This window comes from Oryctolagus cuniculus, chromosome 16 (assembly GCF_051225735.1).
Source record: "Oryctolagus cuniculus isolate XC-2025 breed Fujian yellow rabbit chromosome 16, ASM5122573v1, whole genome shotgun sequence".
NCBI lineage: Eukaryota > Metazoa > Chordata > Mammalia > Lagomorpha > Leporidae > Oryctolagus > Oryctolagus cuniculus.
Window position 1 is genome coordinate 32314164 of NC_142882.1, and position 23659 is coordinate 32337822.

Here is a 23659-nt window from a genome sequence, read left to right on the forward strand (position 1 = left end):
TCTAAACAAAGGTTAAATGTTCTTAATTTGACAAGAATTTTCGGGGCCAGTGGTGTGGCATAGTGGGTAGAGCCACCACTTGCAGTGCTGGCATCTCATATGGATCCAGATCTCTGCTATAGCCTGGGAAAGCAGTAGAAGATGGCCCAAGTCCTGGGCCCCTGCACCCATGTGGGAGACCTGGAAGAAGCTCCTTGCTCCTGGCTTTGGATTGGCACAACTCTGGCCATTGCAGCCAACTGGGGAGAGAACCAGTGGATGGAAGACCCCTCTCTCTTCTCTGCCTCTCTCTGTGCAACTCTGACTTTCAAATAAATAAATAAATCTTTTAAAAAAAGATTTTTTTCTAATTTTAGATTTGTTCTACTTCATTGCCACTTCAGGGTGTGTGTAAGGAGTGCATATCCAGTTTTTCTATTTTGGAATTTGGGGATTTTGTATTAGCTCTGCTGTGTATTCATTTTTCTTGAGCATTGGTGATATCTTCTCCTTAGTTGTATTAAGAGAGAGAGCAATAGCCCTCATGTCTTTTTAGGTAAGTAAGACATATTAAAAACAGAGCATTCAGTATACATTCATAGTAGTTTGACTTGTTCAATTGATTTACGTGACCTCCCTTGGACATTCTTGGTCTCTGCTGTACAACTTTCTATACTCATTAATTCTTTGATATTCTCAAATCCAGAAAATGAATGACTCAACAGCTGTGTTCCTGTATTTGCTGGGATTCAGGGTAAGAAGCAAAGTGGAGGTGTTCAGGAATCTAAAGTTACATGCTACATAGCAAAGCACATCATTTCCTATACAAAGTGACTGGGAAATCCAGAATCTTTTGCACACATATTGGATCCTGAACTATTACTGGACTATTCAGTAAGATTTTAATGTATTTATTTTCTGTGTGTGTGTTTGTATTTCTAAATAAACTCTGCTGCGCTACTTAACATTAACATGTATTGCAGAATTCTTTCATCAGTTTTTACTTTTAAAAAGTTTCTCTTTCAGTTTTATGGGAGAGGGTAGAAGTTTCCTGCTATGTAACTGAAAGTTCATTCATTCATTAAAGTTAAAAATATTTGTTGCAAATTGGTAGAATACTATTAATTCTCATGTGATTTACATGAAACTAAATACATTCTCTATTTTGTTTTGCTTAAAATTTCTGCATGTGTGGACTTCTTTTTTCCTTCTTGCCCCAAATCCCTTTGTGTATTGGGATGGCAAATGGGTTTTACACTGGAGAAAACATGTTATTTTGGCAAAGAAGTACTTAGCCTTCCTGCTTCAAGTATTCAAATATTGCATTGGAAATCAGTATATTTGTTTACTGTACAAATGTCCTTCATACAATTTTGTAATCTTCTGGGATGGGAGAGGAAGCAGGAAATAGGAGGATTATGGGTGGGAGGGATGTTTTGGGGGAGGGGAAGCCACTGTAATCCAAAAGCTGTACTTTGGAAATTTATATTTATTAAAAAAATTAAACAATTTTGTAATCTTCATCTTCCTTTTTATTTCATCCTTTTTTTAAAAAAATTCATTTATTTTACTTGAAAATCAGAGTTACACAGAGAAGGAGAGAGAGAGAGCAGTCTTCCAACCGCTGGTTCACTCCCCATTTGGCCACAATGGCTGGAGCTCTGCCAATCCAAAGCCAGGAGCCAGCAGCTTCTTTTGGGTCTCCTATGCAGGTGCAGGAGCCCAAGGGCCTGGGCCATCCTCTACTGCTGGATAGTAAGTCTTACTTGCCTAAAAAGATGGATAGTAATTTGAGTAGCCAGGACTTGAACTGGCACCCAATTGGAATGTCAGCACTGCAAGCCACAGCTCTACTTGCTACTCCACAGCATCGGCCCCCTAAATTCTTATGAGTATTGCTACACGATTGGAATTTATAATTGATAATGCTGAACAATTGAAACTGTCTTATTTACAATTGTAGGACTGGATATGGCAGTTCTACTTGAAGTAAAGTATGTAGCCTGCTTATTGTATGATTTTCGGAAAAGCATGTATTTATATATAACAGCAGATCTGTTAATCATTTAAAAGTGAATTGTCATGATTACCCAGATGTAAAGAATGCAATATGTGCTAATGAGTTAGCAGTCACAGACATTTAGAATTAGAGGGATTTTAGAACTTTTTCAATACTGCAGTTTTTATGAAAAACTAATAATTTTTTTTTATTTGACAGGTAGAGTTATATACAGTGAGAAATCAGAAAGGCCTTCCTTCCATTGGTTCAGTCCCCAGATGGCTGCCACAGTTGGAGCTGTGCCCATCCAAAGCCAGGAGTCAGGTGCTTTCTCCTGGTCTCCCATCCGGGTGCAGGGCCCAAGCACTTGGGCCATCCTCTACTGCCTTCCCGGGCCATAGCAGAAAGCTGGACTGAAAGAGGAGCAACCAGGACTAGAACACTTTGCCCATAAGGGATACCAGCACCACAGGTGGAGAATTAACCAAGTGAGCCACGGCGCTGGCCCCCGATAAATTTACTCTTAACAAAATATCAAAATATCTTATTTAGTATAAAGTTAGTAGTGAAAAGAGACTACCTTGTTGAACACAGAAATTTGAGATTATATTTCTTGGTATTAATTTGCATCTTAAGGCTTATTGCCTAGTTTATTTCAATATTTCAATCTAATATTACTAATAATATCTTGTACTTAGTGGTTCACTGTGTGCCAGACAATATTCTTTTGATTTTTTAAAAGATTTATTTATTTATTTATTTGGAAGTCCGAGTTACACAGATAGTGAACAAGAGGAAGAGAGAGAGTTCCTCCATCTGCTTTTTCACTCCCCAGATGACCTAAAAGGTCAGAGATATGCCAATCTGAAACCAGGAGCCAGGACCTCTTCAGGGTCTCCCATGCAGATTCAGGGGCCCAAGGACTTGGGCCAACTAACTTCCTACTGCTCTCCCAGGCTATAGCAGACAGCTGAATGGAAAATGGAGCAGCCTGGACTTGAACCGGCCTCCATATGGGATGCCCCCACTGCATGCAGTGGCTTTACTAGCTACACCACAGCACTGGCCTCAAGACAATGCTCTAAAATGATGCATTAATTATTCCCAAATATTGAAAAGTGGCATGGTACACATTTGAATGTGTTGTTTTGTACTAGTTGTAGAAACAGTTTAAAATATATTTAGATTTAAAAATGTAAGCTTTGATCTAAAGGTTTACTTTCCCTTAAGGTGCCTGTTTGGAAACTGAGAGATCATTGAAGTCTCAAGATAGAGTACAACTGATCTTATCCAAGCCTCCTTTATCACATGAGGATGCTAAATGCCAAGCCCAGAGAAGTAAAGTGAATTGTTCAAGGTCACATAGGTAAGTTGTGGCAGGGATAATTCTGTATTAGCATTAGGTATCCTGATACATAGGCCACTGTTCTGTCAATTTTGTACTCCTTCTGGAGTTAAAGATTCTAAGTTGTGGAAAATTGAATTTGGAAATTTAGTGGTTGCTATGTTGTTTTGGTGAGAAATTTCTGTGTATAGCTATGAGTTGCTTAAATTTTATTCAATATATTTTTCTAGTATGTTTGCTATTTATTTGAAATGTATAACAAATAGCTTCATCTATTTGCCAACAGAATTTTTTAAAGATTTATTTATATTATTTGAAAGTCAGAATTACACAGACAGAGAAGGAGAGGCAGAGAGAGTGGTCTTCCATTCACTGGTTCACTCCACAGTTGGCCTCCATGGCTGGAGCTGTGCTGACTGGAAGGCAGGAACCAGGAGCCTCTTCCTGGTCTCCTATGCAGGTGCAGGGGCCCAAGGACTTGTACCATTTTATAGTGTTTCCCAGGCCATAGCAGAGAGCTGGATAGGAAGTGGAGCAGCCAGGTCTTGAACTGATGCCCCTATGGAATACCAGCACTGCAGGTGGCAGCCTCACCCACTATGCCACAGTGCCAGCCCTTGCCAAAAGAATTTATAGAAGCTATTCCATATATACACTTCACAATTATTTAGTTACTTGACATGAACTATCCCTGCATATTTGAAAATTTTGAATGGTATCACTTGGGTTTTAAGAATGTTATATTTTAGGTCTCTTAATATTTTTAGTGATGATGTTTTAAAGGCCCTTCCTGTTTTATGAAAAATGATAAGGATTTTGTTTTACAATGGCCATAGTATTACTACTTAAAGCAATAGATTAAATAACACTTTTAAACAAAGTCATTTAATACTAAATTCTAACACACTGGTATATTTTAAAGTGAGAAACTGGATTTCTTTCAGATATTCTAAAGAAGAATGATAATCAAAATTGAAGACATCTACAGTTTTTAATCACTTGTTTTAAATATTGGTCATAATGGTCCAATTTTGAGTTTAATTTTAATTAGCTTTTAAATGATTCAATATGTTTTATAGAAAAAATTCGGAGAACATAATTATATACTCAACCTCCCTCCCTTCTTTTTCCTTCTTTGTCATTTTTTTTAGCTTATGAAATGACATTTTCAGTTTACATTACATTAAAAACGGTTGTTGAATCAAGGGACAAGTTTAACAGGCAAAAAGCAAAAAGATCGTAATTTAGAGGGAATACAGACAATGGCTCTAAACAATATTTGAATATCACATCTAAACAATATTTGAATAAATTGATAAATATTTTAATTTCTCCTACTAAAATGCTCAAAGTCTTTAATTATTTATCAAATATTAGTGCAAAATTATGGATTTAAATGATCCCAAAAAGTGATGAATTTTTGTGTAAAAAAGTCCAATTTTTGTCAAGGCTTTTTGACAGTCTCACAGAAAACTGATGTTTGTGAATGGGAAGAATAATACCAAAATATCCATACTACCAAAAGCAATTTGCAAATTCAATGCAATCCCAATCAACATACCAACGATGTTCTCAGAGCTAGAAAAAATGATGCTAAAATTCACATAGAAACATGAGAGATGCTTAACATCTAAAGCAATATTATAAAGCAAAAAAAAGCTGGAGACATCACACCATATTTTAAGACATATTACAGGGGTCAGCACTATGACAAAGCAGGTAAAGTCACCGTCTGCAGTGCTGGCATCTCATATGGGTGCCAGTATGTTTCCCAGCTGCTCCACTTCTTATACCCCTCTCTGGTATAGCCTGAGAAAAAAGTAGAAAATGGCCAAAGTCTTTGGGCCCCTGCACCTGCATAGAGACCTGGAAGAAGCTCCTGACACTTGGATTCAGATCAACAGAGCTCCGGCCATTGTGGCCATTTGGGGAGTAAACCAGTGGATGGAAGACCTCTCTCTCTCTCTGCCTCTACCTCTCTGTAACTCTGCCTTTCAAATAAATATACTGCAAAAAAAAAAAAAAAAGAAGAAGAAGTGTTAGCACTGATATAATAACAGACACATAGTTCAATGGAAAAGACTTGGTAGCATAGAAATAAACCCAAATTTCTACCAGCAACTCATATTTAACAAAGGAACTAAAATGAACTGGAGAAAGAAGAATCTCTTTCACAAGTGGTGCAGAGGAACTTGATTATCCATATGTAGAAGCCTGAAAAGAGACTCCAACATCTCTTACACTATGTGAAAGTGAACTCACAGTGAATTAAAATGTAATCATAAGACCCAAACCCAAGTAAACATAGGGAAACTCTAAATATTGTCAACACACAATAGCTTTTGGGTAAGATTCCAATAGCAATAGTCACAAAAATAAAAACAGAGACATTTGAGTATATCCAACTAAGATACTTCTTCACAACCAAGTAAACATCAGAGTGTAGATACAATGAACAGATGGCAGGAAAAATTAAAACTCTGAATGTTTACAGATTTCCAGAACATTTACATGAATTGGAAAAACTCCAAAAAATACAGTGAAGAAACAGGCAAGGATCTGAATAGACATTTCTCAGAAGAAATGTAAATGGTCAAAACATGTGAATATGCCCGATGTCACTAGCCATTATGTAAATATAAATCAGAACACCATATCAGTCTCCAACACCTGTGGGAGAATACAACACTCAGGTGTTTGTGTGTGCAGCAAGTGGGTTTAGAGGACCCTGTTCACCTCTGGAGAGCAGAGCCTACAGGGAGGTAAAGAAACCTTACTGCGCAGGGGCATGCTAATCTTCTCTGTATCGTTCCAATTTTAGTATATGTGCTGCCGAAGCGAGCACATGTGCTGCCGAAGCGAGAAAGAGATGAAAAGAATTTATCTCAACTAGCCACTAATATTCAAGAAACAAGGTCTTCAGGAAAGCCAACTCAACTGACATTTTCATGTCATTGTTAAATAAAGGAAAAATTATCTAGGTTCAGCAATACGTAGTTTATAAGAGAAAGACTACAGAGTAATTTCCTTGGCATAGAAATAACTTTGTCTTTTTTTTTTTTTATCTATGAGGGCTTGCTATCACCACCACACACCCACATCCCATATACAAATGTCTGGCTTGAGTGGTAGCTTCTCTGCTTTGAGGCAAGTTTCTGCTAGTGTGCACCCTGGGAGGAGACGGAGGATGGCAGAAGTGCTTGGGTCCCTGCACCCAAATGGGACATCCAGAATGAATTCCCAGTTCCTGGTTGTGGCTTGGTCAAGCTTTGGCTATTGCAAGTGTCTGGGGAGTGAAGCAGTGGTTCCCTCTTCCTGTCACTCTGCCTTTCAAATCAATAACTGTTGTTGGTAATGACTAATAATGATATTCACTGATTGTCAAATTTTGAATCTATTAATTATAGACAATTTCTCTTTGTATTTTTAAACTTTCATAATGTTCTGTAGCCAATTTCATCACTAGAAATAAAAACTTTTCCTCAAAAAAAAAAAGAAACCTTACTGCTTTCCTAATGTGCTTATTAAGTTCTTGACCAGCGCCTGTTAGTCTTGCCACAAACTTTCTAGTCTTACTACTTTCCTTCTTCTTCTTCTTCTCTGTGACTTGTAAAATAGTATACATTCTATATACTGTGGATACTTTTGATTTATTTTATTCCTTCGGTCTCCTATGAAGTTCCTCCACAAAAGCACAGCCCTCAAAATATTCATTCATTTATGCAGTCTGCAGATTTCATGAGCTACTAAATTCCAAGTAGTATGTTAAAGGCAAGATCTGGGCCTAAGAGAAAAGTGGTCTAAATTCTGTGCCTAGAAGAGGATTTGGGACATAGTAGAACTTCAGTGAAGTGCTATGTGAATGACATGCACTCATTAAATGAGTAATCTAAAGCATACACTTCATTTAAGCAACACAGCAGCCCTACTCACCTCAGGTAGAGCAATTGAGAGGAATAATGTGAACAAAAATAAGACATCAATAAGTTGAATAATAACAGAGAAAAAACAAAATGAGATAGATGCCAACATTACTGAGCTATTTTTGAGGAATTAAATTGATAGAGGGGCTGGCATTGTGGCCAAGTGGGGAAAGCTGCAATCTGTGAGGCCAGCATAACATCTGAGTTCCACTTTGAGTTTAGGAATCTCCACTTCCAATTTAGCTCACTGCTAAACACCTGGGAAACCAGCAGAAGATGGACGAAGGACTCAGGTCCTTGCCACTCATGTGGGAGACTTGGATGAAGCTCCTGACTCCAGCATGCCCCAGGCTCAACTGTTGAAACTCTCTGGGGTGTGAGCCAGCAGATGAAAGCTATCTATGTCTTTCCCTCTCTCTCTAAATCCACCTTTCAAATAATAAAGATTTAATAAACAAATTAACTGATTTCAAAATACACAAAAACATGAACAATACTATATCATTTTTATGCCAAACTGATAAAAAATAACAAATGCTAGAGAGCACATGGGAAAAGAAAACCACCATATATGGTAGGTGAAAACACAAGTTAGTACAGATGTTATGCAGAACAGTATGGTCATTCCTTAAAAAGGATAAAAATTGGGGCTGGCGCTGTTGTGCAGTGAGTTAAAGCCCTGGCCTGAAGGGCCAGCATCCCATTTGGGTGCCAGTTCTAGTTCCAGCTGCTCTTCTTCCAATACAGCTCTCTGCTATCTCCTGGGATAGCAGTAGAAGATGGCCCAAGTCCTTGGGCCCATGCACCCATGAGGGAGACCCAGAGGAAGCTCCTGTCTCCAGGTTTCAGAATGGCATAACTCTGGCCTTTGTAGTCATCTGTAGAGCGAACCAGCTAATGGAGGACCTCTCTGTGTCTCTACCTCTATTGTAACTCTTTCAAATAAATAACAAAAATTAAACTAAGATAAAAATTGACCTACCATGTGAGAGTTATCTTGCTCTTGGCTATATAGAATAAGGAAATTTTATTAGAAGGAAAGGAGGAGAGCATATCAAAGATACAGCAATTTTCCCATAACACAGCCACTATAACACAGTTCACTGCAGCCAGGATGTGAAACCAATCTAGCTGTCCATCAGTGAAAAACAATGGACAGGGCAACCTCTTTTAGATACAAAAAAAGAACAAAATATTATTAAATTAATTGAAATAAGCCAGAAGCAAGAACACAAATGTCACCTGGTCCTTGTCGCATGTGGAAGTGAAAGAAAATAATGGATCTGAACACAGAACTGTGATTACTAGAGGCTGAGAAGGGAAGCAGCTAGGGATAGAGGGGAATTGGATAATAGGTATCAAAAATCAAAGAGGCAGAAAGAACTTCTGGTGTTCCATAATATAATGAGATGACTACATTCAACCATATTAGGTTCTGTGTAAAGAACTGAAGGAGAGGAGCTGGTAGTCTCAAATCATGGAGAAGAATTAGAAACTGTAGTTGCTTGGGGGCCAGCATTGTGGCACAGTGGGCTAACACCCTGGCCTGAAGCACCAGCATCCCATGTGGGTACCAGTTCTAGTCCTGGCTGCTCCTCTTCTGATCCAACTCTCTGCTATGGCCTGGGAAAGCAGTAGAAGATGGCCCAAGTCCTTGGGTCCCTGCACCCAAGTGGGAGATCTGGAAGAAGCTCCTGGTTCCTGGAATCAGATTGGCAGAGCTCCGGCCATTGTGGCCATCTGGGGAGTGAACCGGCAGAGGAAGACCTCTCTCTCTCTCTGCTGCTACTTCTCTCTGTAACTCTGTCTTTCAAATAAATAACTCTTTAAAAACTTAATAAAACTGTAGTTGCTTAGCTTGATCACTTTTTACTGCATAAATGTGTGCAAATATTGCACTACACCCTGTAATAATGCATGACTAGGACACATTAATCACAAATTATTTCAATGAAATTTTAAAAATTAGAAGCATTTCTTTATATTAACAATGAACTATTTGAAAATGAAATTAGAGAAACATTTCCATGCATAGCAGCATAAGAACCAGGAACCAATGTCTTCAATGTTATCAGTGATGAATCAGATTCACAGCCCCCAGCACTCAGTTTTTGCCATATACTTTACCATGGCAATTGTGGGCATATAGTAGTAAATCAATGGACAGGAATCCTTTGTCTCTAAATCTGCTAAATAAATAAACAAGGAATTCATCAAAGAAAAAGAGATATCAATTTGGATGCCAGGCACAAAAACACATGCACTTGAGCTATCCTCCAGTTTGTGATGCCAACAAATCTTTCAGACATGTTACATTTTCAGAGACTTTTCTGTAATCTTGCTAAGCTTTCTGGAAATCTGCCTTATAGCAAAGGGTTTCCCAATTCCATTACACTCATGATATTTCTTTTGTGTGATATATTAGTTTACCATCTAGAGATAATTTATGGTACAAAACTTTTCTATGCATGCATGTTTTCTCATTTGTGAGTCTATTCATGGGAATTGAAGACTGATTTATAACAGAAATACATTTTCCAAATTCATTGCATAGACTTTTGTTCCTTATGAATTCTCTGAAGTCTGTTGATGTCTAATTTCTGGCTAAAGGTTTTATTGTATTTACAGCATGCAAAGACTATCACCTTTTGTGAATTCTGTGTCTATACAGGCCTGAAATAAAGAAAATGTTTTTGCACAATCAGTATACGCCTAAGAAACCACCTGTGTCAATTCTCTGATGTACCATTGACTTCTGACTCTAATAATATTTATAAGCTTTCTCCTTTACATGAGTCTCTGTTGGATAGGATGTGATTTCCAGCAAAAGGTTTTGTCACAATACTTACATGAATTTTGGAGAAAAGCTCTTCCACATTCATTATATTGTTAAGGTCTCTCCCTTGTTCAAATTCCATGATGGATTATGAGGCATTACCTATGTGAAATGACTTTCTCACATTTATTTCATTCATTAGATATATATGTTGTGCATTCTGATATAAGGAGAGATTTGGGCAGAGCTTTCCAACACTCATTACACCCATAAGGTTTCTCTCCCACGTGAATTCCCTGTTGTCTTATGAGGTATGGCTTCTAATTAAAGGGATTTTACTTTCAAAGGAGTTTTTCCCTATATGAATTTGATGATGTACAATGAGGGCTGAATTATGGTAAAAGGCTCTGAGTCATTACATTCATAAAATTGCTCCCCATGAGAATTCTTTTATGTTTGATGAGGTCTGATTTGCACCACAAAGGCTATTCACATGTATTATATTCATGCATTTCTCCCCTTGGTGAATTCTCTAATATTTCATGAGATATAACTTGCACAAAAAGGTCAAGTAGAAAATTCCCTGTGTGGATACTCTGATATCTTATGAGTTATGAAGTACAGCAAAGAGGCTTTCCACCATCCTTCCATCCATAAAACCTACCTAAATTGAGCAACAAAGATATAGAAAACCTAAACACACACATAACCAGATGGAAATGATACCAGTAATAAAGACCATCACTACCAAGAAAACCCCAAAACTGGAAGGCTTCACTGCTGAATTCTAACAGACATTTAAAGCACTAACTGCAATTCTTCTCAAGTTATTCAAAACAATTGAGAGAGAGGCGATTCTCCCAAATTCTTTCTATGAAGCCAACATCACCTTCATTCCTAAACTTGAAAAAAGTGCAACAAAGAAAGTAATTATAGACCAATTTCCCTGATGAACATACATGCAAAGATCTGCAACAGAATTCTGGCCAACTGAATCCAACAATGCATCAGAAAGATCATCCACCCAGACCAAGTGGGATTTATCCTTGGTATGCAAGGATGGGACCAAAGGCTTTTCCACAGTCATTTCATTTATAAGCTTTCTCCATGGTGTGAAGGCTCTGATACTTTCTGAGGTTTGACTTCTCAGCAAAGGTTTTTCCACAGTCATTGCAATCATAAGGTTTCCCCCAGTACAAATTGTCTGATGCTTTGTGAGCTTTGATTTCTCAGCAAAGGCTTTTCCACAATGATTGCATTCATAAGGTTTCTCCCCTCTGTGAATTCTCTGATGATTTATGAGGTTTGCCTTCTGGCCAAAGGATTTTCCATAGTAATTGCATTCATAAGGTTTCTCACCTGTGTGAATTCTCTGATGATTTAGGAGGTTTGCCTTCTGGCCAAAGGATTTTCCACAGTCATTACATTCAAAAGGTTTCTCACCTGTGTGAATTCTCTGATGATTTATGAGGTGTTTCTTCTGGCCAAAGAACTTCCCACAGTCATTAGATTTGTAAGATTTCAACCCTGTGTGAATTCTCTGATGTCTAATGAGATCTGACTTCTGGTGAGTGGTTTCCACACAATCATTACACACATGAGGGTTTTCCACAATATGAGTGCTGTGATGGAGGGTATTTAATACTGAATGAATTCCCACAAGGTTTACATGCATAGGATTTCTTCCCTATATTTGGTCTATGATTCAGTCTAACATGTGATTGGTAAATGACAGGTTCCACAGTCCCAATATACTTATAAATGTTCTCGCTTTTCAGGTGAATACAATCAGAATTCCACAGTCAGTCAGCTGGGAGGGGTGGATGAATCCGGAAACAGCTGGTTTCCTTGTACTAAAACAAGCGCCATATCACGAAGGACTCTTGCATTTCTTTTTCTTTTTTGCATTTTTCACATTTTCTTATTTATCATGGTTTGTAATAAATTTTCTGATGTGGGTTGTGGTTTTGAGGCTGGCTTAAGGAGTTCAGGGAACCAGAGGAATGGTCTTTTTCAATTAGGGCACAGCTGTTGTTTCTCTCCAATTCTGGCTTTCTGTAATTGCTTTGGGTGCCTCAGGCAATTTTTCATTTTGAGCGACTTTTTCCTAAATGCTTTGCTGGTCTGAGTTGGTTTTGCCTTTTTCCTTTTCAAATTGTGTATTCTGATGCAATACAAACAAGGGTTTAGAACGAGGATCCATCAGGAAATTGAAAAACAGAACATATTGGGTTTTCATGATTAGAAATCATAGGCAACATGACCAAGATGAGTTTTTGGGTTTTGGAAAATGACATAGAACCCTTCCACTGAGGGGCAGATATTAATTTCCTCCAAATCGAGAGTGAGTGCGATTTTCAGGTGAATTCAATCAGAATTCCACAGCCAGTCAGCTAGGAGGGGTGGATGAATCCGGGAACAGCTGGTTTCCTTGCAACTAAATCAAGCCCAATATCACAAAGGACACTTGCATTTCTTTGGCTTCTTTCCCTTTTTTCTTTTTATCATGGTTTGTAATGAATTTTCTGATGTGAGCTTTGGTTTTGAGGCTGCAATATAGAGTTCAGTGCACAGGAGGAATGGTCTTTTTCAAACAGGGCATAGCTGTTGGCCTGCTTCAATTCTGGCTTGCTGTCATTGTTTTGGGTGCCTCAGCCGATTTGTGGTTTCTTGTGTGGCAATTTCCTAAATGTTTTCGGGGTCTGAGTTGGCTTTGCCTTCTTCATTCCCAAATTCTGTATTCTGACGCAACACAAACAAGAGTTTGGACAGAGTAGACATTATGAAATAAAAAACATTACAAGTGGGCATTTGAAGAATATAAATCTACAGGTAACACGACCAAGGTGAGTTTTTGTGTTTTGGAAAATCAAATGGAACACTTTGGCTGAGGTGACAGATATTAATTGCCTCCAAAATGAGTTTCACTGTGATTTTCAGGTTAATTCAGACAGAATTCCACAGGCATCAGCTGGAGGTGTGGATGAATCCGGGAAAATTCGGTTTTCTTGAGACTAAATCAAGTCCAATATCATCATGGATTCTTGCATTTTTTTGGCTTTTTTCTCATTTTTCTTATTTATCATGGTTTGTAATGAATTTTCTGATGTGAGCTTTGGTTTTGAGGCTGGCATATTGAGTTCAGGGCACAAGAGGAAGGTTCTTTTTCAACCAGGGCACAGCTGTTGGCTTGCTCCAATTCTGGCTTGCTGTCATTGTTTTGGGTGCCTCAGCCGATTTGTGGTTTCTTGAGTGCCAATTTCCTAAATGTTTTCTGGGTCTGAGTCGGTTTTGCCTTCCTATTCCCAAATTTTGTATTCTGATGCAATACAAGCATGTTTTGGAGAGTAGCCATTATGAAAGAAAAAAAAAAAACACAGCGCATTGCCATTTCAGGATTAGAAATCTACAGGCAACACAACCAAGATGAGTTTCTGTGTTTTGGAAAATGACATGGAACGCTTCTGCTGAGGGGACAGATTCTAATTCCCTCCAAAATGAGTGTGAGTGCGATATTGAGGTGAATTCAATCAGAATTCCAGAGTCAGTCTGTGGAAGGGGGGGATGAATCTGGAAACAGCCAGTTTCTTTGTGTCTAAATCCAGCCAAATATCACAAAGGACTCTTGCATTTCTTTGTCTTTTTCACATTTCCCTTATTTATCATGGTTTGTAATGAATTTTCTGATGTGACCTTTGGTTTTGAGGCTGCAATATAGAGTTCAGGGCACCAGAGGAATGGTCTTTTTCAAACAGGACACAGCTGTTGGTTTGCTCCAATTCTGGCTATTGTCTTTGTTTTGGGTGCCTCAGCTGAAATTTGGTTTCTTGAGTTTCACTGGGATTGTCAGGTTAATTCAGTCAGAATTCCACAGGCAGTCAGCTTTAGTGGTGGATGAATCTGGGAACAGCCAGTTTCCTTGCAACTAAATCAAACCCAATATCATTATGGATTCTTGCATTTCTTTGGCTTTTTCACTTTTTTCTTATTTATCATGGTTTGTAATGAATTTTCTGATGTGAGCTTTGGTTTTGAGGCTGCAGTATGGAGTTCAGGGCACAAGAGGAAGGTTCTTTTTCAATCAGGGCACAGCTGTTGGCTTGCTCCACTTCTGGCTTGCTGTCATTGTTTTGAGTGCCTCAGCCGATTTGTGGTTTCTTGTGTGGCAATTTCCCAAATGTTTTCAGGGTCTGAGTTGGCTTTGCCTTCTTCCTTCCCAAATTTTGTATTCTGATGCAATGCAAAGAAGAGTTTGTATAGAGTAGCCATTATGAAATAAAAAACACAACACATAGGCATTTGAAGCTTAGAAATCTACAGGTAACATGACCAAGGTGAGTTTTTGTGTTTTGGAAAAAAAAATGGAACACTTTGGCTGAGGTGACAGATATTAACTGCCTCCAAACTGAGTTTCACTGCGATATTCAGGTTAATTCAGTCAGAATTCCACAGGCAGTCAGCTGGAGGGGTGGATGAATCCGGGAACAGCTGGTTGCCAAGCGACTAAATCAAGCCCTATATAATTATGGATTCTTGCATTTCTTTGGCTTTTTTCTCTTTTTTCTTATTTATCATGGTTTGTAATGAATTTTCTGATGTGAGCTTTGGTTTTGAGGCTGGTGTATTGAGTTCAGGGCACAAGAGGAAGGTTCTTTTTCAATCAGGGCACAGCTGTTGGCTTGCTCCACTTCTGGCTTGCTGTCATTGTTTTGGGTGCCTCAGCTGATTTGTGGTTTCTTGTGTGGCAATTTCCTAAATGTTTTCGGGGTCTGAGTTGGTTTTGCCTTCTTCCTTCCCAAATTTTGTATTCTGATGCAATACAAGCAAGATTTTGGACAGAGTAGCCATTATGAAAGAAAAAAAAAAAAACACAGCAAATTGACCTTTCAGGATTAGAAATCCATAGGCAACACAACCAAGATGAGATTCTGTGTTTTGGAAAATGACATGGAACGCTTCTGCTGAGGTGACAGATTCTAATTCCCTCCAAATGGAGTGTGAGAGCGATTTTGATGTGAATTCCATCAGAATTCCAAAGTCAGCCTGTGGAAGGGGGGGATGAATCTGGATACCGCCAGTTTCTTTGTGTCTAAATCCTGCCAAATATCACAAAGGACTCTTGCATTTCTTTGGCTTTTTCACATTTCCCTTATTTATCATGGTTTGTAATGAATTTTCTGATGTGAGCTTTGGTTTTGAGGCTTGCAAATTGAGTTCAGGGCACAAGAGGAAGGTTCTTTTTCAATCAGGGCACAGCTGTTGGCTTGCTCCAATTCTGGCTTGCTGTCATTGTTTTGGGTGCCTCAGCTGATTTGTGGTTTCTTGAGTGCCAATTTCCTAAATGTTTTCTGGGTCTGAGTGGTTTTGCCTTCTTATTCCCAAATTTTGTATTCTGATGCAATACAAGCAAGATTTTGGAGAGTAGCCATTATGAAAGAAAAAAAAAAAAAAACACAGCGCACTGCCCTTTCAGGATTAGAAATCTACAGGCAACACGACCAAGATGAGTTTCTGTGTTTTGGAAAATGACATAGAACGCTTCTGCTGAGGGGACAGATTCTAATTCCCTCCCAAATGAGTGTGAGTGTGATTTTGAGGTGAATTCAATCAGAATTCCAGAGTCAGTCTGTGGAAGGGGGGGATGAATCTGGAAACAGCCAGTTTCTTTGTGTCTAAATCCAGCCAAATATCAAAAAGGACTCTTGCATTTCTTTGTCTTTTTCACATTTCCCTTATTTATCATGGTTTGTAATGAATTTTCTGATGTGACCTTTGGTTTTGAGGCTGCAATGTAGAGTTCAGGGCACCAGAGGAATGGTCTTTTTCAAACAGGGCACAGCTGTTGGTGTGCTCCAATTCTGGCTATTGTCTTTGTTTTGGGTGCCTCAGCTGAAATTTGGTTTCTTGAGTTTCACTGCGATTGTCAGGTTAATTCAGTCAGAATTCCACAGGCAGTCAGCTTTAGTGGTGGATGAATCTGGGAACAGCCGGTTTCCTTGCAACTAAATCAAACCCAATATCATTATGGATTCTTAGATTTCTTTGGCTTTTTTCTCTTTTTTCTTATTTATCATGGTTTGTAATGAATTTTCTGATGTGAGCTTTGGTTGAGCCTGCAATTTGGAGTTCAGGGCACAAGAGGATGGTTCTTTTTCAATCAGGGCACAGCTGTTGGCTTGCTCCACTTCTGGCTTGCTGTCATTGTTTTGAGTGCCTCAGCCGATTTGTGGTTTCTTGTGTGGCAATTTCCCAAATGTTTTCAGGGTCTGAGTTGGCTTTGCCTTCTTCCTTCCCAAATTTTGTATTCTGATGCAATGTAAAGAAGAGTTTGTACAGAATAGCCATTATGAAAGAAAAAACACAACAAATAGGCGTTTGAAGCTTAGAAATCTACAGGTAACACGACCAAGGTGAGTTTTTGTGTTTTGGAAAATAAAATGGAACACTTTGGCTGAGGTGACAGATATTAATTGCCTCCAAACTGAGTTTCACTGTGATTTTCAGGTTAATTCAGTCAGAATTCCACAGGCTGTCAGCTGGAGGGGTGGATGTATCTGGGAACAGCCGGTTTCCTAGCGACTAAATCAAGCCCTATATCATTATGAATTCTTGCATTTTTTTGGCTTTTTCACATTTCCCTAATTTATCATGGTTTGTAATGAATTTTCTGATGTGAGCTTTGGTTTTGAGACTGCAATATAGAGTTCAGGGCACCTGAGGAATGGTCTTTTTCAATCAGGGCACAGCTGTTGGTGTGCTCCAATTCTGGCTATTGTCTTTGTTTTGGGTGCCTCAGCTGAAATTTGGTTTCTTGAGTTTCACTGGGATTGTCAGGTTAATTCAGTCAGAATTCCACAGGCAGTCAGCTGGAGGGGTGGATGAATCTGGGAACAGCCGGTTTCCTAGCGACTAAATCAAGCCCTATATCATTATGGATTCTTGCATTTTTTTGGCTTTTTTCTCTTTTTTCTTATTTATCATGGTTTGTAATGAATTTTCTGATGTGAGCTTTGGTTTTGAGGCTGGCATATTGAGTTCAGGGCACAAGAGGAAGGTTCTTTTTCAATCAGGGCACAGCTGTTGGCTTGCTCCACTTCTGGCTTGCTGTCATTGTTTTGGGTGCCTCAGCTGATTTGTGGTTTCGTGTGTGGCAATTTCCTAACTGTTTTCGGGGTCTGAGTTGGTTTTGCCTTCTTCCTTCCCAAATTTTGTATTCTGATGCAATACAAGCAAGATTTTGGACAGAGTAGCCATTATGAAAGAAAAAAAAAAAAAACACAGCAAATTGACCTTTCAGGATTAGAAATCCATAGGCAACACAACCAAGATGAGATTCTGTGTTTTGGAAAATGCCATGGAACGCTTCTGCTGAGCGGACAGATTCTAATTCCCTCCAAATGGAGTGTGAGAGCGATTTTGAGGTGAATTCAATCAGAATTCCAGAGTCAGTCTGTGGAAGCGGGGGATGAATCTGGAAACAGCCAGTTTCTTTGTGTCTAAATCCTGCCAAATATCACAAAGAACTCTTGCATTTCTTTGGCTTTTTCACATTTCCCTTATTTATCATGGTTTGTAATGAATTTTCTGATGTGAGCTTTGGTTTTGAGGCTGGCATATTGAGTTCAGGGCACAAGAGGAAGGTTCTTTTTCAATCAGGGCACAGCTGTTGGCTTGCTCCAATTCTGGCTTGCTGTCATTGTTTTGGATGCCTCAGCCGATTTCTGGTTTCTTGAGCGGCAATTTCCTAAATGTTTTCTGGGTCTGAGTCGGTTTTGCTTTCTTATTCCCAAATTTTGTATTCTGATGCAATGCAAAGAAGAGTTTGCACAGAATAGCCATTATGAAATAAAAAACACAAAAAATAGGTGTTTGAAGCTTAGAAATCTACAGGTAACATGACCAAGGTGAGTTTTTGTGTTTATGAAAATAAAATGGAATACTTTGGCTGAGGAGACAAATATTAATTGCCTCCAAACTGAGTTTCACTGTGATTTTCAGGTTAATTCAGTCAGAATTCCACAGGCAGTCAGCTGGAGGGGTGGATGAATCCGGGAACAGCCGGTTTCCTAGCGACTAAATCAAGCCCTATATCATTATGGATTCTTGCATTTTTTTGGCTTTTTTCTCTTTTTTCTTATTTATCATGGTTTGTAATGAATTTTCTGATGTGAGCTTTGGTTTTGAGGCTGGCATATTGAGTTCAGGGCACAAGAGGTAGGTTCTTTTTCAATCAGGGCACAGCTGTTGGCTTGCTCCACTTCTGGCTTGCTGTCATTGTTTTGGGTGCCTCAGCTGATTTGTGGTTTCTTGTGTGGCAATTTCCTAACTGTTTTCGGGGTCTGAGTTGGTTTTGCCTTCTTCCTTCCCAAATTTTGTATTCTGATGCAATACAAGCAAGATTTTGGACAGAGTAGCCATTATGAAAGAAAAAAAAAAAAACACAGCAAATTGACCTTTCAGGATTAGAAATCCATAGGCAACACAACCAAGATGAGATTCTGTGTTTTGGAAAATGCCATGGAACGCTTCTGCTGAGCGGACAGATTCTAATTCCCTCCAAATGGAGTGTGAGAGCGATTTTGAGGTGAATTCAATCAGAATTCCAGAGTCAGTCTGTGGAAGCGGGGGATGAATCTGGAAACAGCCAGTTTCTTTGTGTCTAAATCCTGCCAAATATCACAAAGAACTCTTGCATTTCTTTGGCTTTTTCACATTTCCCTTATTTATCATGGTTTGTAATGAATTTTCTGATGTGAGCTTTGGTTTTGAGGCTGGCATATTGAGTTCAGGGCACAAGAGGAAGGTTCTTTTTCAATCAGGGCACAGCTGTTGGCTTGCTCCAATTCTGGCTTGCTGTCATTGTTTTGGATGCCTCAGCCGATTTCTGGTTTCTTGAGCGGCAATTTCCTAAATGTTTTCTGGGTCTGAGTCGGTTTTGCTTTCTTATTCCCAAATTTTGTATTCTGATGCAATGCAAAGAAGAGTTTGCACAGAATAGCCATTATGAAATAAAAAACACAAAAAATAGGTGTTTGAAGCTTAGAAATCTACAGGTAACATGACCAAGGTGAGTTTTTGTGTTTATGAAAATAAAATGGAATACTTTGGCTGAGGAGACAAATATTAATTGCCTCCAAACTGAGTTTCACTGTGATTTTCAGGTTAATTCAGTCAGAATTCCACTGGCAGTCAGCTGGAGGGGTGGATGAATCCGGGAACAGCCGGTTTCCTAGCGACTAAATCAAGCCCTATATCATTATGGATTCTTGCATTTTTTTGGCTTTTTTCTCTTTTTTCTTATTTATCATGGTTTGTAATGAATTTTCTGATGTGAGCTTTGGTTTTGAGGCTGGCATATTGAGTTCAGGGCACAAGAGGAAGGTTCTTTTTCAATCAGGGCACAGCTGTTGGCTTGCTCCACTTCTGGCTTGCTGTCATTGTTTTGGGTGCCTCAGCTGATTTGTGGTTTCTTGTGTGGTAATTTACTAAATGTTTTCGGGGTCTGAGTTGGTTTTGTCTTCTTCCTTCCCAAATTTTGTATTCTGATGCAATACAAGCAAGCTTTTGGACAGAGTAGCCATTATGAAAGAAAAAAAAAAAAACAGCAAATTGACCTTTCAGGATTAGAAATCCATAGGCAACACAACCAAGATGAGATTCTGTGTTTTGGAAAATGACATGGAACGCTTCTGCTGAGGTGACAGATTCTAATTCCCTAAAAATGGAGTGTGAGAGCGATCTTGAGGTGAATTCAATCAGAATTCCAAAGTCAGTCTGTGGAAGGGGGGGATGAATCTGGAAACCGCCAGTTTCTTTGTGTCTAAATCCTGCCAAATATCACAAAGGACTCTTGCATTTCTTTGGCTTTTTCACATTTCCCTTATTTATCATGGTTTGTAATGAATTTTCTGATGTGAGCTTTGGTTTTGAGGCTGGCATATTGAGTTCAGGGCACAAGAGGAAGGTTCTTTTTCAATCAGGGCACAGCTGTTGGCTTGCTCCACTTCTGGCTTGCTGTCATTGTTTTGGGTGCCTCAGCTGATTTGTGGTTTCTTGAGTGCCAATTTCCTAAATGTTTTCTGGGTCTGAGTCAGTTTTGCCTTCTTATTCCCAAATTTTGTATTCTGATGCAATACAAGCAAGATTTTGGAGAGTAGCCATTATGAAAAAAAAAAAAAAAAACACAGCGCATTGCCCTTTCAGGATTAGAAATCTACAGGCAACACAACCAAGATGAGTTTCTGTGTTTTGGAAAATGACATAGAACGCTTCTGCTGAGGGGACAGATTCTAATTCCCTCCCAATTGAGTGTGAGTGCGATTTTGAGGTGAATTCAATCAGAATTCCAAAGTCAATCTGTGGAAGGGGGGGATGTATCTGGAAACAGCCAGTTTCTTTGTGTCTAAATCCAGCCAAATATCAAAAAGGACTCTTGCATTTCTTTAGCTTTTTCACATTTCCCTTATTTATCATGGTTTGTAATGAATTTTCTGATGTGAGCTTTGGTTTTGAGGCTGGCATTTTGAGTTCAGGGCACCTGAGGAATGGTCTTTTTCAAACAGGGCACAGCTGTTGGTGTGCTCCAATTCTGGCTATTGTCTTTGTTTTGGGTGCCTCAGCTGAAATTTGGTTTCTTGAGTTTCACTGCAATTGTCAGGTTAATTCAGTCAGAATTCCACAGGCAGTCAGCTTTAGTGGTGGATGAATCTGGGAACAGCCGGTTTCCTTGCAACTAAATCAAAACCAATATCATTATGGATTCTTGCATTTCTTTGGCTTTTTTCTCTTTTTTCTTATTTATCATGGTTTGTAATGAATTTTCTGATGTGAGCTTTGGTTTTGAGGCTGCAGTATGGAGTTCAGGGCACAAGAGGAAGGTTCTTTTTCAATCAGGGCACAGCTGTTGGCTTGCTCCACTTCTGGCTTGCTGTCATTGTTTTGAGTGCCTCAGCCGATTTGTGGTTTCTTGTGTGGCAATTTCCCAAATGTTTTCAGGGTCTGAGTTGGCTTTGCCTTCTTCCTTCCCAAATTTTGTATTCTGATGCAATGTAAAGAAGAGTTTGTACAGAATAGCCATTATGAAAGAAAAAACACAACAAATAGGCGTTTGAAGCTTAGAAATCTACAGGTAACATGACCAAGGTGAGTTTTTGTGTTTATGAAAATAAAATGGAACACTTTGGCTGAGGTGACAGATATGAATGGCCTCCAAACTGAGTTTCACAGTGATTTTCAGGTTAATTCAGTCAGAATTCCACAGGCAGTCAGCTGGAGGGTGCATGAATCCGGGAACAGCCGGTTTCCTAGCAACTAAATGAAGCCTTATATCATTATGGATTCTTGCATTTTTTTGGCTTTTTTCTCTTTTTTCTTATTTATCATGGTTTGTAATGAATTTTCTGATGTGAGCTTTGGTTTTGAGGCTGGCATATTGAGTTCAGGGCACAAGAGGAAGGTTCTTTTTCAATCAGGGCACAGCTGTTGGCTTGCTGCACTTCTGGCTTGCTGTCATTGTTTTGGGTGCCTCAGCTGATTTGTGGTTTCTTGTGTGGCAATTTCCTAAATGTTTTCGGGGTCTGAGTTGGTTTTGTCTTCTTCCTTCCCAAATTTTGTATTCTGATGCAATACAAGCAAAATTTTGGACAGAGTAGCCATTATGAAAGAAAAAAAAAAAAAACACACCAAATTGACCTTTCAGGATTAGAAATCCATAGGCAACACAACCAAGGTGAGATTCTGTGTTTTGGAAAATGACATGGAACGCTTCTGCTGAGGTGACAGATTCTAATTCCCTCCAAATGGAGTGTGAGAGCGATTTTGAGGTGAATTCCATCAGAATTCCAAAGTCAGTCTGTGGAAGGGGGGGATGAATCTGGAAACCGCCAGTTTCTTTGTGTCTAAATCCTGCCAAATATCACAAAGGACTCTTGCATTTCTTTGGCTTTTTCACATTTCCCTTATTTATCATGGTTTGTAATGAATTTTCTGATGTGAGCTTTGGTTTTGAGGCTGGCATATTGAGTTCAGGGCACAAGAGGAAGGTTCTTTTTCAATCAGGGCACAGCTGTTGGCTTGCTCCACTTCTGGCTTGCTGTCATTGTTTTGGGTGCCTCAGCTGATTTGTGGTTTCTTGTGTGGCAATTTCCTAAATGTTTTCGGGGTCTGAGTTGGTTTTGCATTCTTCCTTCCCAAATTTTGTATTCTGATGCAATACAAGCAAAATTTTGGACAGAGTAGGCATTATGAAAGAAAAAAAAAAACACAGCAAATTGACCTTTCAGGATTAGAAATCCATAGGCAACACAACCAAGATGAGATTCTGTGTTTTGGAAAATGACATGGAACGCTTCTGCTGAGGTGACAGATTCTAATTCCCTCCAAATGGAGTGTGAGAGCGATCTTGAGGTGAATTCAATCAGAATTCCAAAGTCAGTCTGTGGAAGGGGGGGATGAATCTGGAAACCGCCAGTTTCTTTGTGTCTAAATCCTGCCAAATATCACAAAGGACACTTGCATTTCTTTGGCTTTTTCACATTTCCCTTATTTATCATGGTTTGTAATGAATTTTCTGATGTGAGCTTTGGTTTTGAGGCTGGCATATTGAGTTCAGGGCACAAGAGGAAGGTTCTTTTTCAATCAGGGCACAGCTGTTGGCTTGCTCCACTTCTGGCTTGCTGTCATTGTTTTGGGAGCCTCAGCTGATTTGTGGTTTCTTGTGTGGCAATTTCCTAAATGTTTTCTGGGTCTGAGTTGGTTTTGTCTTCTTCCTTCCCAAATTTTGTATTCTGATGCAATACAAGCAAGATTTTGGACAGAGTAGCCATTATGAAAGAAAAAAAAAAAAAAACACAGCATATTGACCTTTCAGGATTAGAAATCCATAGGCAACACAACCAAGGTGAGTTTCTGTGTTTTGGAAAATGACATAGAACGCTTCTGCTGAGGGGACAGATTCTAATTCCCTCCAAATGGAGTGTGAGAGTGATCTTGAGGTGAATTCAATCAGAATTCCAAAGTCAGTCTGTGGAAGGGGGGGATGAATCTGGAAACAGCCAGTTTCTTTGTGTCTAAATCCTGCCAAATATCACAAAGGACTCTTGCATTTCTTTGGCTTTTTCACATTTCCCTTATTTATCATGGTTTGTAATGAATTTTCTGATGTGAGCTTTGGTTTTGAGGCTGCAATATAGAGTTCAGGGCACAAGAGGAAGGTTCTTTTTCAAAGAGGGTACAGTTGTTGGCTTGCTGCAATTCTGGCTTGCTGTCATTGTTTTGGGTGCCTCAGCCGATTTGTGGTTTCTTGAGTGCCAATTTCCTAAATGTTTTCTGGGTCTGAGTCGGTTTTGCCTTCTTATTCCCAAATTTTGTATTCTGATGCAATACAAGCAAGATTTTGGAGAGTAGCCATTATGAAAGAAAAAAAAAAAAACACAGCAAATTGACCTTTCAGGATTAGAAATCTACAGGCAACATGACCAAGATGAGTTTCTGTGTTTTGGAAAATGACATAGAACGCTTCTGCTGAGGGGACAGATTCTAATTCCCTCCCAAATGAGTGTGAGTGCGATTTTGAGGTGAATTCAATCAGAATTCCAAAGTCGGTCTGTGGAAGGGGGGGATGAATCTGGAAACATCCA

At 39.1% G+C, this 23659-nt stretch overlaps 1 pseudogene; it reads right to left on the bottom strand.

Annotated features, from left to right (window-relative positions):
• Positions 1-6100: 6100 nt before the first annotated feature.
• LOC149121658 (U6 spliceosomal RNA) lies at positions 6101-6168 on the bottom strand (annotated as a pseudogene).
• Between the last annotated feature and the right edge of the window lie 17491 nt (positions 6169-23659).